Here is a 14,521-nt window from a genome sequence, read left to right as displayed (position 1 = left end):
GAGGGTGGAGTTGGAGTTGGAGGGTGGAGTTGGAGGGTGGAGTTGGAGGGTGGTGTTGGAGTTGGAGGGTGGAGTTGGAGGGAGAGCAAGGAGTAACAGAAAGAGCGTGGGTGCCAGAGCGAGAAAGAGACAAAAAAATACATGAGTGGTGCGCACGTAGAAAGGGAAAAAGATTTAGTGAAAAACACCTGGGGACTGCTTATATTTTTCAATATTCAGCATTGAAAGGGAAAGTAGGTTAGCGAGAGGGATGTTACGGGAAGAGTGAGGGAGAGCGCGAGAATGAGAGAGAACTACAGGGGAGAATGGAGATAAAGAACGCAAGGAGTAACAGAAAGAGCGTGTGTTCGTGAGTGAGAAAGATACGTGAGGAGAAGAGCTTTTAGTGAGGGGCAAAAGGCCCACTGGTGAGCTTTAGCTAATGCATGGAGAGTGTAGGGCTAAAAGAACAAGATAGCGAGGAGCGCATTCCTTTCAAGTCTGATAGGGGGGCAGGGGAGCAAATGATGAGGCACATGTACTGCCCATAATCCGCATTCCAAAGCCCTCTGTCATTAAAGGAAGGGTGGGAGTGAAATAGCATATGGGGTGTGAGCGATAACGAAAGTAAGAGGGGGAGCAGGAAGTGAGGCTGAGCACGCGCTGGCGAAAGCAGTCCAGATGCCCAGCTTCGCGCTTGAATGCCTCACATGCACGGGCCATAATCCGCATTCCAAAGCCCTCTTGTTAGGCTTTCCTGGAGCCCCTACATAATTTCTCGCAGAAGCAATGTGCAAGCACATTGGCTTCAGCAAGACCTAAAAAGCGTGCACCTAACTCCACCCCTCTTTTTGAAATAGGTGCAACAGCTGAGGGTACCGTTTTCAGTGAACCCCTGAGGAAAAGCCATTAAGAGCTGGAAATGCATTGGGTTAATGCGATCCACTTTCAAGGATGTTTTAGGTATAATATCATGCCCCAGAAAAAGGCCTGGATAGGTATATCTGTGGCACAAGAAACTTTTTATACATATACTGCCCTGCATGTGACAGAAAGAACTATTGTGGTATAAACTGATTGATTGGAACCTATTGAATAAATCACGCAATCATGGATTAAATTATGGAGTACTATGGTGAATATGTTTTGAATACAAGCTGTGCACGCTGTAAGGATTAAACATGATACATTAAGCTTGATGAAATAAGAACTGAAACGAAAGAAACTGGTGTGCACGTGGCAACCACCATTTTGAACATTGTCATTTACAATGCCGCTAGCTGAAACCCTTGCAAATGTGAGGCCAATTGCATTGCAAATGCTTGTTTTACTCAGAAATAGAGTGCCAGGGTATACATTGTTGCCAAAGGAATGCAAGTGACTGGCACAGTATCACTGCATGTCGGGTGTCACTGCATTCAGCATCATATGCAAATCTACTGAAGGCAATTACCCACTGGATTCACACTCATGCAGTCAGTTTTACTAATGCAAATAGCCTGATAAAAAAATAACTCTAGAATCAGTGCTTAGTTTGTAAAGTAATAAGTGCCAGGGGCCTTAACCAGGCGGCCACTGCAGCCTGCACCACCCATAGCCCCTGTCATCACTGCCAAAACAACGACTTACCATCTCTCTCTCTCGACTGCAAGTGAAACAGTTCAGATTATTCCAGGTCCCCAAAGCTAAAGGAATGGCTGGGGAAGCAGATGTTAGTAATTTTTAATGTACATGGTATGTATTAACTACCGTTGTTCCGCTCATCTCTAAATTATAAGTGCGGTGTTGACAATTAAGTGCTGTGCCGAGTACCGGAAACCAATTCAGTGTAGGTGCCGAGCACCAGAAACCACTGTCTCAAATTAAGCACTGGCTAGAAATAATGTAAAATTCCCCTGGGTCCCATTATAAGCATACATAAGGAACGCAACATAATCGAGAGAAACAAAGCTGTTCGCGAGGCCTGCCCTCTCCTCATTATTAATTTCTTTTTGCAGTCAAAAAAAGTATAAGCTCCAAACACATGCTAGCAAGAGCACCAAGTAAGGTACAGCTGTTTCCAGCCAGTGTAAGAAAGCTATGTAAAGCAGCTGCAATGCAAAGAAAAGAGTGGGTCAGTACATTAAAATACACATCAGTTGTACAATGAATGGCAAGCAGTCACTTCCATGATGGTATCAGAGCTAGGAAGCAGTGACGTATTCCATGACGGAGTACAAGGCTGGTGGCTCAAGCCAGTTCAAAGCACCAAACACTGATAAATTGCAGGGCCCTTTTTTATGAGGCCTTGCGTCAGTTTTGCGCCGCCTGTGTGTCACTTTTTGTGACGCACCAGCGGCGTACAAAATGCGCCTTGTTGCGCCATATTTAAAAAGTGACGCATCTAGGTAGATGCGTCACTTTTTAAACCCCTGCGCCACATTATACCTGCATCAGGTATAATGTATGCAGAGGGGGCGTTCCCCCGCAAAAAGCCTCGTAATAGTGACGCAGTTCACTGCGTCACTTTTAGGATGCTGTTGCGTCAAAATCTTGCGCCTGCCTCACAGCAGGCGTAAGACTGACGCAAGCCCTTTCACATGGGGCTTTCCCCATGTGAAAGGACGCATTGCTGGAGTTGCGTCACTTTTGTGACACACTCAAGCAATGCGTCACTTTTGCGCTTACAGATGCATCAGAAATACTGACGTATCTGTAAGTCCTTGCGACATGATGTGTCATGCATTAAATATGACGCATCATTGGTGTCGCAAGGAGTGCGCAGTGAAAAGTGACGCATCGCTGTTTTCACGCAGCGATGCGTCACTTTTCATAAATGAGGCCCCAGGGGCGGCCAGGTTCAAGTCTGGGCATTGGCTTAATATTCTGTCATTCTGAGCAAGTCACCTATTCGGCTAGTGGTTAACCCCTTCGATGCTGATGACAGCTCAGCTCGTCATCAGCCACGGTGGTCCTGTGCTGATGACGAGCTGAGCTCGTCATGTAACGCGGCTTTTGCAAAAAAGCAGCGTAGCGCAAAAATAACCCCCGCACGCATGTGGTTAAACAACAAAACAAAAAACAAATTAATGAATTTAACGTAATTGGAGCTCATATAAAGCCATTCAATACCTTCGGGTTGAGTTTGCACTATATAACACTGCAAAAAAGGGAATACATTTTACCAGGAGGCAGCAACATCGAGGAGGGAGGGGAAAGAAGCACCAGGCACAAGGGGGAGCGGAGCAAAAAAAAAATAGTTCTTTAATCATAGTGCGAGCAGCGTATGGCCACTAAATTAAGTGGAATCAATGTCTACTTGGTCCGTGCTCCAGAAGGGAAGGGAAGGGAAATGACGGTTTAGCCTGCACTGGCCAATAAAGAGGCACCAAAGAAGAGTGACAAAGAAGCCCACGAATGGTAAAGCAATGGGGGGGGGGGGGGGGGGGGCTGTAACCTCTTGTTATACACAGCAGTCTTTCAAGCGAGAGCGCATGCGCATGCAGTGCCTGCGCTGTTGCAGGCTCGACCTACAAATGCTCTTCTATGGAAACTCTGACTAACTATAGCTACACAGTGCCAACTTCCACTGTGTAATATAATTCACTGTAAGATAATATATTCAATATTTTTTGTTGTTAAAGAATTGGAAACAATATGTGTCGCAGAGAAGAGCGCTTTCAAGTCAGACCTAAAAACCAGCCTTGTGTTTTTTCCAGTGAACTCTAACAGTAATTACTTCTTGTCATTTTCTGTAGAGGGTCAATTTTACTCGACAAATGTTTGCCTAGGGAGTGTGGCATAACATCGGTGGCGTTGAAACGTTTCTGCTCATTCATAAGCAGCAGTGTGTCAGCCATTACCTGGGTTTGCTATGTTTGCATGCAGGGATGCTTCAGGCAAAGTAAGTGGCTTAATGGAAGCATTTGCTAAAATGACACAGAGATGGATTTTTTTTGCTTTTCTGGACATAAAATAGAATGCAAGGGAACAGGATTCGAGGCTGCTCCAATCAACGCTAATAGAGGTTCCGGTGCTATCCACTGAGTATGACAGACTCAGTTCTTACCGTGACACTGCTGTCTTGCAAGAGAGATCCCTTAATGGTAGCTTGTCTCAATAGAAGTGTGCAGGAGAACCAGGGAGCGTAGGTTGAGTTACAACAAGAGTTCAACAGTGTGGGAGTGGTGGTAAATGATGTGCTGGAGCTCTACACTGATTAAGAAGGCAACATAGGTTCTGGAGCTGTAATGGGCAGGAGAAGGTGTGCTTTGAAGTGACCAATCGAGTGACGCGGAGCAAAATGGGGACCAGCATCTACTTTTTAGGATATTTTTTTGTAGCTGGACAGCTCTGGGACGAGCCAATGTTGGATGAAAACATCAAATTCTGTGCAGTTGCTTATCAACAAGAGGGTCAGGTGTTCCCATATCCTCGGGCTGTAATCCTTGATACTGGCTGTGTCTTCTTTCCTGCGACATCTGTGAAAATCAAACCACTGACACGGTTTCTCATTTCAGATGGAAAAATTTGAGAGTGCTGGAGCCCGAAGCAGCCCAGCCCATAGCCTTTTGGCTTCAGACACTGTGGAGAGGGGTGGGGGATTTGTGGGATACACACGCTGGCTCTGAAGTCACTTGTGTAAGAAAAAACAGCCAACAATGTCATTACATCGTACCCGCTGGATGACATGGTAAAAGCCTACAGACTGTCCAGCAACTCACCTGAGTATTTGTGTTTTGGAAATATTCAATTGCACGGTTCGGAGCTTGTGCTGAAATCAGAACAGCCAACTCAAAGCAAAAGTTAGAGGGTTGATCGAAGTGCATAATGAGTACAGAATAAAGCAGTGCTTCATTTGTGCAGGTGTTTGCCGGGGCTCGGCGCCGGAAATTATTTCTAAACACTAACACGTATGTATCCACCACATGCTGGCACTGTATGCCTGTTATTTAGAATAAATGAATAGTTGAGAATTTCACAGTTTATTATACTTTTTTACAACTGATTAACTAGCAGGTAGGTACTGCTGTTACTGGCATTTGGCATTAGTGGTAGGAGCCCTGGGCTGATGCGAGCTGCAGTGGACTCCGAGAAATACTTTGGGATGCAGCACTTAATTTTTTACAAATTAAAAACTGGAGTGAAAGAAATATATACTGGATTAAACTGGCTTGCTGACAAAATGCTGGATAACTGCAGTGACGTAAGGAAGTCTTCGGAGGCTCCCCCTGCAAGGGACGGTGAGGAGGCCGCTGGCTATACCCATACACTATAGCTGACAAGCTGAAGGGGGTCCCCCCTTATATATAGAGGACTGCCCGCCGCACCGCGGGGGCTGCAGGGGTGTCTGTTACACCCCTTATCTTATCTTATCTTAGGTGCTATTTATAAAGCGCACTGACGCCGAGGCTTCCTGGCGCTAAAAGACAGAGTGAGTGAGTGAGTGAGTGAGGAGGAAGCGTGAGTAGCGGAATTCTAGCTAAGGGGAGGGAAGAGGTAAGTTTTCAGCAATTTTCTGAAGTTCTGAAGGGAAGGGGAGGATTTGATGGAGAGAGGGAGGAGGTTCCAAAGCACGGGAGCCAGATGGGAAAAACGGCGACCTCCGAATTTCTTGGTTTTGATTTTGGGAGTGACTAGCAAGTGACGGTGGGCTGATCGGAGGTTTCGCGTTGGGCAGTGAGGGCGGATGAGAGATTTCAGAAACGCGGGGCCAGAGCAGTGGAGAGCTTTGAATGTGAGACAGGCCACCTTGAAGGCTGCCCTTTGATCTAATGGGAGCCCATGAAGACTGTGGAGTAGAGGTTTGGCCGATTGCCATCTGGGGGTTTTATGAATCAGGCGGGCCGCCTGGTTCTGGACAACCTGGAGGCGGTGTAGCAGGGATTGTGGGAGACCGTAATAGATGGAATTAGAGAAGTCCAGGCGGGAGAGCACAAGTGAAATGACAACTTGGGTAAGTGCAGCGGGGGGAAGTAAGTGACGAACTTTACGGATCTTCCGAAGCTGATACATGCAAGATGAGATTACCGCACCCACCTGGGCTCTGAGAGAGAGTTCGGCGTCAATGATCACTCCCAGACTCTTTACTGCTTTTGCCGGGACTGGAGGGGAGCCTAACTCCGGAGGCCAGAACTGCGAGCCCCAGTGAGCATGACTGAGTCCAGGGAGGAGGAGCTCAGTTTTCCCGGGGTTTAGCTTCAGTTGGTTCTGGTTCATCCAGAGTTGGATGTGAATCATGACTGCGTGGAACGTATTGATGGCATGAGGTGAGTTGAGCGGAAGGATAATCTGTAAGTCGTCGGCGTAGTTGTGAACAATAATGTCCCATTTCTGAAGAGATTGGGTCAGGGGCCGGAGGTATAGATTGAATAGGAGTGGCGAAAGAGAGTAGCCCTGAGGGACTCCGCAGGACGTGGGAGTTTTTGTAGCAGTGTAGGATCCCAGGCGGACCGCCTGTGTTCTTTCAGTGAGGAAGGACTTGACCCAATCAAGAGCGGTGCCCTGGATGCCTGCCTGTTCGACACGGTGGAGAAGGATGTTGTGGTCCACCGTGTCGAACGCGGCCGACAGGTCCAGGAGTACGAGGGCTTGGGGAGACCCCACGTCCGCGTTGCTCCTGAGTGTGTCCAGAACTGCCAGAATGACGGCCTCAGTAGAGTGGGCAGGTCTGAAGCCGGCTTGATTAGGCACAAGATGACAGGAACCCCTGTAACTAGGGTTGTCTCCAGGGTGCTCCATCAGAAGTCGGGTGTTCATCTGTGAAGCATCATTGTTTCAGTGCACGTTCCTGTTCACTTTTCTTATCCAGCCAGAGCATGTGGCACAAAAAGAGGTCACATGACTATAGTGGTACAAATGGAGGGATGTACGTTTTTACAACGCATGCTTTTACCATGCATGCCTTTACAACGCAGGTTTTTCAACGCAAGTCGTTACAACGACTTGCGTTGGGGGGTGCTGGATAGTGAATAGTTTAATTTACTATTCCAACTTTAGTCCCCCTGGATAGTAGGGAAGGTGTTGGATAGTAAATTAAACTATTACCTATCCTAGAGCGCCCCCCAGTGCAAGTCGTTGTAATGACTTGCGTTGAAAAACCTGCGTTGGAAAGGGACTGAGTGGTAAAAGTTGCGTCGTAAAGGGTGTTTCCCAAATTGAACAGTAATGTTTCCTAGGGACCTGGGTAGGTTCTATGATCTGGGTGTCCAGGACCAACTGTAGCAAGACAGGGCAAAGGGATGTTCTTGCTAGCAAAGAGGATGTGGCCCATGTTCAAGCTGTGAAGCAGAATCTGGACAGTGGGATTCTTGGCATGGTTGGGATTGCCAGTGGAACCCCATATGCCCTATACTCTCATGGTGAATACATGACGGCTCCTGGAAAACTGTGAGGAAAGAGCAAAGTCTTTGAGATACACTCATTCAGGTTTCATTAAGTTTCTGGGATCAATTTGTTGGGACATAGTTTAAGAAGTGAGATGGTGTTATGTCAGTTATTTCAAATGCTACATCAACAAGCTGGCTGCAGGACCACCAACCCCTAGCAACAGCAGCAAACTGGATTGAGCCTAGGAGACACTGTTTGCCACAAGGTTGGACTACAGGGATAACTCTAGGTCTGTCCGTTCCCTCAAGGGATTTTGTTGTGTGTGTTTTCTCCTCTGGCAGCTCAATCCTGGTGTGCCATGTGACAGAGTAAATAAGGGTGCAGGAAAGCTAGAAAGGAACAAGTAGAATCCAAGAAAGATATTTCACCTTTCCTCCAATGAGGGTGTTCAAAGGATTCTCAATAAGAATGTTGTATTCTGCCAAAAGAATTGAAAGCGCGAGGGCCATGGTGTATAAATAGGTGCGGCCAGCACAGGTAAGAGCGGTGGGGCGGGCGGGGCGGGGGTCAAGTCGATAGATGACAGGATAGGTCAAATTAAATTTAAAATGAAACTACTTACCTTGCGCTTGCCACATCGCCAAGTCGGCGATGCTGCAAGCGAAAGGTATTTTTATTTTTTTATATTACCTATCCCCTCGTCTGTCAACCTCCCCAGCCCCCCTCACCACCCCACCACGCAGCTCTCACCTATGCCAGCTGCGCATGTGTATAAAAGGGTCAGTGTCATCGCCAAGAAAGAATAAGCACTAGGAGAGCCAATAGGTCTTCCTTTGGCATCTGACCTTTTGACTTTGTCAGCACTTATTTTGTTTGTGAACGTTTTTTATATAAAGACATACATTGTATGACACAAGCATTGTCTAAAAGCATAAGTATAAGCGTTTATATCTACCTACATATATATTATTTAAAAGTACATATTGCACCAGTAGTCCCTGATACTGAAGGGGGCTACTCAATGTGCATATGTGCACATTTTGCAAGAGTGTTTGCTGTCACTGATAGTCAGGTAAGCCAATGGCTGAAGGGGGCTGGCCCACTGCCACATGATGTATGTTGTGGTTGGCTTAAAGCAAAATGAAAATGACTCTACAGAAGACCAATCGATAAAGAGCAGACTGAACGCCCCTGTAAGTAACTATGTACAGTATCCATACTGCTGTTAAAAACACAAGGTCTTGGCTATCGCCAGCCCTAAAATGGACCCTGTGCTCCACAGATGGGTAATAAAATGTAGACATAAAAATGTTGGCTCTGTCCCCTCATTCGCCAGCAGAAGGAGCCACTGTGTTTCCAATAATAACTGCCCACTACAGCAGCATCACCAATAGCCACGCCCTTATAGGCGTATAGTTTCAAGGGGGGGGTGCCTCAGAAGTCAGGACTAAAAGCTGGTGGTCAGACTATCCACCCTTAGGTGGCGGGATTTCATCTGGGCTACCTGGCTTGGACCTGGAATTTATCAGTCTCACCAGGCTTGCTTTACCTGAACCACGAGGTATGGAGGACAGGTAGGGCCCATAAAGGCCAAAAAGTCAAGACCAGTCGTAACTTTAAGCCAAATAATGTGTGATCAGCAGTGCTTAATTTGAGCCAGTGGTTTCTGGTGCTCTGCTCCGGTATTTTATTGTCAACACCTGTTCTAATAACAGCTGCCACATGGTGACGCTGTTTGTCTAATTTTGTAAAAAGCACAATAACAGTTGTTTAATAATGAAATGTACATTGAAATCAGTAATACCTGCCACCAAAGCTATAACAATAGCTTGGGCATCAAGTATTATTCGTTTTAATGTATATTTGTAATCTAAAATGTCACCCTTGTATGAGTGCGATGGTTAGTCGTGATGGTACTGTCATCCATGCTAGAGGGAGCAATGGGTGGTGCAAGGCGCAATGGCCTCCTGATAAGTGCCCTGACACTTATTTTTTTTTACAAATTAAGAACTGGTGGTCAGGGATCTAGCATAGGCCCCTACAGCTCCTGTGGCGCAGGGGGATGTATGTCAGTACAACGCGATCTTTTAGATCGCGGTACTTGACATCGCAGGTTTTACAACTCAAGTCGTTACAACGACTTGCGTTGGAGGGCGCGGATTTCGGAATTTTTTAATTTTATATTCCAACACCAGTCCCCGTAACAGTAGGGAAGGTGTTGGACTATAAAATTAAAACATTCCTTATCCCACAGCGCCATCCAGCGCAAGTCGTAGTAACGACTTGCGTTGTAACAGCTGCGGGGGAAAGGTCGTGCAGTGTAAACACCGCGTTGTAAACGACGTTCCCCGGCGCAGGGCCACCCCAACCCATCATGGCGCCACATATTCAGTTCTGAGACCAGTGAATATTTATGAGATATGAAAGACTCAAGGGCCCATCCTCAGAATCTGCAGGAAGGCCCATTATTTTTCGTTACACCACTGTGTGGTGTGAGTTTTGCCCAACCGAGCCAGAGTGGCATGGCTGTGCTACCAAGGAAACTATAATTTCAATAATAAGAATGGTTAAGAAAGATTGAAATAGATACCTTGCCTCCCGTTGTCAGTCCAGGTGAGAGATAGTCTCTAAGAGACCCCATTTTATTTTCCTCGCCTTCTCTTTCGATCATAAGGTCCAGTTAAAAGTCAAAGCACAGCCTGTCCAGCTTGGCTTTTACGTTTGCACAAGTGTGTGTATGCATGGGCAACAGCATAATTGAGGCTAGGTTGGGAGGGGGCGCTACGAGGCAGCGCCCCACCCCCTCAAAGTGCTCCAGACAGAGTTCTGTTTACAAGTTAGAGCTGCAGCTGAAGGCAGACCCCGAGAGCAGGCTAAACGCCATAGCTGAAGTGTTAACCTTTGACCCCCGCTGTCATTGCCTTCCTGCAGCTGTGTGCAGGCTGAAAGGAGCCAGCCTTTCACCAAGGATTAAAGAAGTGGAGGGCAGACAGGGAAGGGGCCGTGGGGGACAAGAGAGGGTGTGTTCGGTGAGTTATGTCAGTATGCAAGAAACACTGTTGGAAATAAATACTATGGTCGCCGGACAGACAGACGCAGTATGGAGTTACAGAACTTTATGCAAACAGGCCCCCGAAGACGGAGGCACACAAACACACACACTATGACATGTGTATTTACTACTGTAAACAACCGAGTCCTCTTAGAGTTTCACGAAAGTTATTCTTTCGACCACCATAAACTCTTATGTACTTATGCATTGGGTAAACACAGAGGATTTAGTACTCATAAAATGCGTTTAAACATTAGGAGCGCTGATGGCGCCTGGAAGGACAATCTTTGTTGGCGCCCCCCAATGACCTCCTTCTTCGTGGATTTCCACCCTACACCATCCTACACAAGTGCCCCTATTCTCTCAATAGCTCCTCTCTCACATGTATTTAATTTGTTGTATAGCGCTGCTGATACAAGTGTAGGGTATCAGAGCACTTTACATCACACACAACCACACATAATACAAAGAAAAAACTAATCATACGTGTGTAAATCAGCGTGTAGGAAATGTTACATAAGGCAATGGGGACTATAAGGTGTAGCAGTCGCATGTCATCCAAACTGGTAGGAATTATTTTTAAGAATGCTTGGTCTGGAGTAGCACAAACTCAGGATTTAAAACGTAACCCAGTGGCTGAGGTTGGCCTTACTAAGGAGAATTAATTTCTACTCAAACGACCCCTTTTTTAGCGACAATAGGATTATGAAAGACTGGGGGAAAACATAACTTTGTACCTAAACCTTGCAGTTTGCATGCAGCTCTTTCATGACACGTCATGGCTTCCTGTGCTATATTAGGATTGTCTTTTATGAACTGCACGTAACAAAGGGATCTCTGTGACAGAAGCATTAACTCACTGAGCTATCCACACAAAATACAGTTTTGTAATCTGCAAGGTATGCATCCTCCTCAGCAGGCATATCAACCCTCTCTGCCACTTTATGATGAGTCAAACTGCCACTAAACAAGAATCTGATACCTTTCCAGCAGGAACTTTAACCACCAGAGTTGTCTTGACATTTTTTCTTGTTACCTGAAAACTGCTGGACATACAAAGAGCTCTGCAGCTAGTGCTTTTAAACCCATAAGACATTTCTAAACTCAGCATCCCCGGGCTCAGGGCCAGTGGAGCAGCAGCATTCTTGTTGCCCTAAAGATGGCCCTGGGAGCACTCCTCCAGATCTCAAGCACAACTCTTCCCACATAGGCAACATTATAAACCCACACTCTACCAGCCATGCTCAACAAACACAGTAGCCTCTTACTCAGCCACCAGAAAGGCTTCAGGCTCGACAAGGACATGTGGCGCATTAATAAACTTTAATGGTGACCAGCAGGACCAGACTGGCTACCGGGCTTTCCTTAACCCGTTAACCGCGGCGGTAATTCCGCCGCGGTGCGGGCGTTTCCGTGCACGGGCGGGGCGGCGTCGGCCATTGGCCGACGGCAGCACTGGGGAGGTAGTGCTGCCGTCGGCCTATGGCCGACGGCAGCAAGGAAAGGGTTAATAAACAATGCAAAACAAATGTTTAAAAAAGTATGCTTTAAAGCTATTTGTTTTGATCATTTAGAAGGGCCGGCAGCTCCCCAGCAACATAATCAGCCGCTCAGCAGTGAACCTGGACCCCACCCTGCCACCCCAGTAGAAAACGCCTGGTAGCCAGTCCGGCCCTGATGACTAGTCATCAAACTGCACTAACCTGCAAAATGTACGCACTGGTAAGCAAGGAAAAGATGTACACATGCACATATGTGTAAACAAAAAGCAACCAAATGTGGGACTCAAATCGGTGTACTTTAAACATTCATTTATTCCAACGTTATCTTCACAAATTTGGAGGCCCTGGCCAAGACATTTTACAGGGGATACTATTCAGAACAACTGTGTGTGCTTTTACCCCTTTTCTGCTAATTCAAGTCCCACAATATCAAGCAATATTAAATAATACCTTAAAGGGTTAGATACATTAATAGAGAGATGTGAGATAGAAAGAAATGTTACGTTCCTAAAAGTATCTTTGAGCATGGGGCCTCGGCAATTGCCCACTTTGACCATGCCTTAAAATGTCTCTAAGTTCATTCAACTTTCCCAGCTTTCAATTGCCTACTTCTTCGCTCCTGGTCATGTTAAACGGGTAGTACTATAACCCTGCTGCGAGGAGGTACATCAGGTAATACTTATGCTGAGTTATTTGAAATCCTGCAGGATCTGCAAAGTATTTAGCCCACAAACGCATCATTATTTCCAGCAAATACATAATTTTTGAATGGAACTCAATTTATTGCACGAAATAATTGTACTTGGCTCCCTCCTCAGGGTGAAATATCTAAGCCCATAATTCAAATTCCACTTATAGTAGGCACTGCATAGCAATCTAATTTTATTAAGAAATGTTTTTAAAAGCTTGACACGTATCACTGGTTTGGTTTCTCCCATGTGTCCAATCCTTGTAGGTCTCCATTCTGATCATGTCTGTTCCATGATTGTATAGCAGGACGGCGTCCGACACGAGCAGTTGTGGTGTGGTGAACATAGAGAAATATACTGGAGAGATAATTACTAGTGCTCTGTGAACATTGGAAGAACAGACTACTCCCACAGTAGAGAAATATACTGGGGAGAAAATTACTAGTGCTCTGTAATTATTGGTAGAACAGACTACTACCATAGTTGTGCCCTGAAGAAGTTCATGGAGAACGAAACGTATTGGCTACAAGCAATTGTGAGAATGTAAACATGGAAACAATGAAGGATGCTCTTTATTTATAAAAGTGGACTAAAACACAATGCCTACTGCAAGTTAAATCTGAATTATGGATTTAGATATGTAACTCTGAGGAGGGTGCTAAGTAGAATTGCTTGATTTTGTCTATCAGAACAGTCCCTCTATGCTGTCCTAGTGCTGTGAATGTGGTGATTGATAGCAGTCTGACTCATGCACCTCAGGAAAGAGAAGAAATGTATTACGCAATTTTTAAACTGTGATATATTCTGCAACTGCCATGCCCCATTATCAATGTATCACACACCAAATGATGAAATGCTGTGTCAGCTCTGATGTGATTTACATTTTTGAGGTGCAGGTTGCAGCCTGTTTTATAACAGCAGATTAGCCAACTGAGGTATATTTCCCCTTTCATTCTCTACTCTCTCTTCACTCAAGTGAATATTTTTGGAGAGAAAGGCCTGTCCTTTACCTGTGATATTTATACGAGTGTCACACCCTGTGCGAGGGAAGCAGAGATGCGAAACTAAGCGACCCCTCAAACAGTGCTTAATTTGTAAAACAATGAGTGCCGGGGCCCGAAGCACTGCTCATTGATATGGTATATAAATAAAAAAAATCCAGGTAAATGGTATATATAAAAAAAAACTTCGGGTCCTACAATTTCTAGAACGCAAAGTCGTGTTGACTAAGAAGATTATACTTCGAATGGTATATATTAAAAAAAACGGTCCTAGAATTCCGAGAACACAAAGTGCTGTTGACTAAGAAGCTTGAACGGGCTAAAAGTGTCTCATGAGTCCACTTGACAGAATGTACTATCCACCTATAACCGTGCCCGCGCGCCTCCTAGCGGTCACCTCTACGCAGGTGTCATGGCGGCCGCGTGTGGCGCTGAACCAAGGGATCACGGCCCTCCGGGGTCATCCAGGAAGCAGCCCCCTCTCTGGACGCTAGGGAGCCCTACAGTGCCCACGCCCTCCTGGGTCCGGCTCCCGCGACAATGGTGCTCTGAAAGCAAAAAGAACCGCTACATTCCCACGCATAACGGAGACGAGGGACAAAGGACGCAGGGGGTGTTGCAGGCAATGACATATCACGTCTCCGCTCTCCTCCCTACTGGACCCCCAGGGCGGGAACAGATGTTACTGTGAAAAGATCATCCGGGAGCCCTTGCGGCTCCTTCACAGTCAGTGACCCCATTCCCACTTCGTCATCCTCACACAGAGGAGTGAAGTGGTGCGGGGTGGGGGCACGTAAGGACGTAAAGGAACTGTATCGATGCATGCCCCTCACACCGGACTGCGTCTTGCTATTTGTTTTTTGCAGATGAAGCGCGAACTCCACCCCAAGATGTTAAAGCGCTTTACATGACCACCAGCAGGGTACAGGGAGATTAAGTGAGTTGCCCAGAATCGCAGGTTGAGGAGCCTACTCTGGGATACGAACCAAA

Source organism: Lissotriton vulgaris, chromosome 9 (genome assembly GCF_964263255.1).
Source record: "Lissotriton vulgaris chromosome 9, aLisVul1.2, whole genome shotgun sequence".
Lineage (NCBI taxonomy): Eukaryota > Metazoa > Chordata > Amphibia > Caudata > Salamandridae > Lissotriton > Lissotriton vulgaris.
Note: the sequence above shows the minus strand (reverse complement) of the source record.